Source organism: Pelophylax lessonae (assembly GCF_965119305.1).
Source record: "Pelophylax lessonae genome assembly, chromosome: 3".
NCBI lineage: Eukaryota > Metazoa > Chordata > Amphibia > Anura > Ranidae > Pelophylax > Pelophylax lessonae.
This window is the reverse complement of record NC_138770.1, coordinates 94,614,368-94,618,026: the sequence shown is the minus strand read 5'-3', so window position 1 is coordinate 94,618,026 and position 3,659 is coordinate 94,614,368.

The following is a 3,659-nucleotide window of genomic DNA, read 5'->3' as shown; positions in this document are numbered from 1 at the left end:
CAGGAGTGCCCATAAGAGCCCCCGCTTACATGCAGGAGTGCCCATCAGAGTCCCCTCTTATATCTCAAAATGCCGTCAGAGTCCTCCTTACATTTAGGAGTGCCCATCGGAATCCCCCTTACATCTAGGAGTGCCCATCAGAGTCCCTCTTACATCTAGGAGTGCCCATCAGAGTACCCCCTTACATCTAGGAGTGCATATCAGAGTCCCCCCTTAAATCTAGGAGTGCCTGTCAGAGTCCCCCTTTACATCCAAGAGTGCCTAGCAAAGTCCTATCTTATATCCAGGAGTGCCCAGCAAAGTCCTATCTTACATCCAGAAATGACTGTCAGAGTTCCCCTTACATCCAGGAGTGCCTGTCAGAGTTCCCCTTACATCCAGAAATGACTGTCAGAGTTCCCCTTACATCCAGGAGTGCCTGTCAGAGTTCCCCTTACATCCAGGAGTGACTGTCAGAGTCCCCCTTACATCCAAGAGTTCCTGTCAGAGTCCCCCCTTACATCCAGGAGTGCCCAGCAAAGTCCCATCTTACATCCAGGAATGCCCAGCAAAGTCCCATCTTATAAGCAGTAGTGCCTATCATCATCAGGTTCCCCTCTTTCACTCAGGAGTGCCCATTAAAGTCCCATCTTACATCCAGGAGTGCTCAAAGTCCCCTTTACATCTAGGAGTGCCTATCAGGGTCCCCCCTTTCATCAAGGAGTGCCCAAAATCCCCCCTTACATCCAGTAGTGCCTATCAGATCCCCCCTTGTATCAAGGAGTGCCTATCAAGGCCCCCCCCCCCTTTTATCCAGGAGTGCTCAAAGCCATATTCTACATCCAGCAGTGCCTAACATAGCCCCCCCCCCCCCCCTTACATTTACATCTAGAAGTTATTTTTTAGGGTCCGTCTTTCATCCAGGAGTGCTCAAAGTCCCATCTTACATCCAGGAGAGCCCAACAAAGTTCCATCTTAAATCCAGGAGTTAAGTGCCTATCAGAGTCCCACCTATTAGGGACACTTTCACCCAGGAGTGATTAAAGTACCCCTTACATCCAGGAGTGCCTATTAGGGTCCCTCTTTGCATTCAGAAATGCCTATTATGGTCCCACCTTTCATCCAGGAGTGCTCAAAGTCCCATCTTACATCTAGGAGTGCCTGTTATAGTCTCCCCTTACATCCAGGAGTGCCTATCAGGGTCTACATTTCATCCAGGAGTGCCTATCAGCATCCCTTTTTACATTCAGGAATGCCTATCAGGGTCCCATCTTTCATCCAGGAGTGCTCAAAGTCCCATCTTACATTCAGGAGTGCCTGTCATAGTTCCCTGTTACATCCAGGAGTATCAGGGTCCCCCCTTTTATTCAGGAGTGCCTATTAAAGTCCCATTTTACATTCAGGAGTACTCAAAGTCCCTGCTTACATCCAGGAGTGCCTATCGGGGCCTCCCTTTCATCCAGGAGTGCTCAAACCCTTATACTACATGCAGCAGTGCATATCAGAGTTCCCCCTTACACCCAGGAGTGCCCAGCAAAGTCCCATCTTACACCTTTGTGTGCCAAGCAGAGTTCCGCCTCACCATTCAGGGGGCAGGGCAGGAGGCAGAAAAGGTCTGTATGGAGGAAGTCTGGTCCTCCTCTAAATGCTGGGGAGCAGGCAACATGCTATTGGTGGCTAGGATTCTGGTGGTACTACCAACCAAACATGGCGGATGGAGGGTGGAATTTGATCGGTGAAGGGTCATGGATGGCTGGCTGGCAGTGAATGTGCCAGTCTCCATATTACAATTAGAGATGGGCGAACAGTTTGAGTCGAGACTCAAGCAAAAGTTCGGCCCAAACTTCGCCTGTTTGCCCGCTAGGAAAATATTGTACAACAAAAAAAGACATAATGCCTTGTATACAGGTAATCAAAAAGTTATTGAGTTACATTCTGTTAACAAAAATACAGAAAGAGTTTGTAAGAATAGGAAATCTTTTGATACAGAACTGTAACACATGTGATATACTGTAATTGGAATAGGTATATTTTTAAACACATAAGTAATATAATATAGTTGTGTTGGATGAATATTTTACTTTCTCAACAGGATTTTGTGACATGTAGGATTAATTGTCTAAGGGTTGAAATAGAATTTCAGCATGTTTAAACCAGGGATTCAATTTATTTATTATAGAACTAGACATTAAGCCCGTTAAATTAATGGGCGCTAGAACATATGGCTGACTGAGTGGGGGCTGCGCGCATTGTACTGGGGAATGCGGGGCTGCGCGCATGGTACAGGGGAATGCGGGGCTGCGCGCATGGTACAGGGGAATGCGGGGCTGCGGGCATGGTACAGGGGAATGGGGGGCTGCAGGCATGGTACAGGGGAATGCGGGGCTGCGGGCATGATACAGGGGAATGCGGGGCTGCGGACATGGTACAGGGGAATGCGGGGCTGCGGACATGGTACAGGGTAATGCGGGGCTGCGGGCATACTACAGGAGATGCAGGGCTGCGCGCATGGTACAGGGGAATGCGGGGCTGTGCGCATGGTACAGGGGAATGCAGGGCTGCGTGCATGGTACAGGGGAATGCGGGGCTGCGCGCATGGTACAGGGGAATGGGGGGCTGTGGGCATGGTACAGGGGAATGCGGGGCTGCGGGCATGGTACAGGGGAATGCGGAGCTGCGGGCATGGTACAGGGGAATGCGGGGCCGCGGACATGGTACAGGGGAATGCGGGGCTGCGGACATGGTACAGGGGAATGCGGGGCTGCGGGCATACTACAGGAGATGCAGTGCTGCAGGCATGGTACAGGAGTACCATGCCTGCAGCACTGCATCTCTTGTAGTATGCCTGCAGCCCCGCATAATGGCAGGCAGTGCAGCAGTGGAGGAATCTCACTTACCTGTTCCTGATATGTGCTGGGGAGGATGTGGGAGCTCCTCGGTGTCGGAGGCCTGGGTCCCCGGTTTTGGGGGTCACCCCCGATAATGGTGCGGTGTGAGGGCCGTTCTGAATTCCTATGTGCTGGGGGCGGGCAATGACCTGTGTAGGCTAGGGGGAGCTCCTCTGTGTTGGAGGCCGGGTGTTGGGGGTCACCCCCGATAATGCTGCGGTGTGAGGGCCGTTGTACTGCCGATAGTTTCAGTAGCCTCCGTATGTGCTGGGGAGGCGGAGTTCCGATCAGTTGCCTTATATTTAAAAATGGCGCCACCCGGCGCCACAAGTCATTGCGTATGCGCCGCCGCTCGGGAAAGCTCGGATACGTTCAGGTATTCCCAGAAATAGCCAAAGGTGTACGGCGTTTACCGAGCGGCGGCGCATGCGCAGTGACATGTTGGCGCCGGGTGGCACAATTTTTAAATCTACGGCAACGGATCGGAACTCCGCCTCCCCAGCACATATGGATTCAGAACAGTGGCTGCTGAAACGATCGGCAGTACAACGGCCCTCACACCGCAGCATTATCGGGGGTGACTCCCAACACCCGGCCTCCGACACCAAGGAGCTCCCTCAGCCTAAAAAGGTCAGTGCCTGCTCCCAGTCCCAACGGCTGTCCTGTGGCACATGCGCAGTAGCGCATTTCCACGGACACATGGAATCTGGACGCAGGGACACTGGAGTTTTATTAATATAGATATCAGTTCTTAAACAGTGTAAAAACTTTTTTAGGTAAGCGAATAAATCA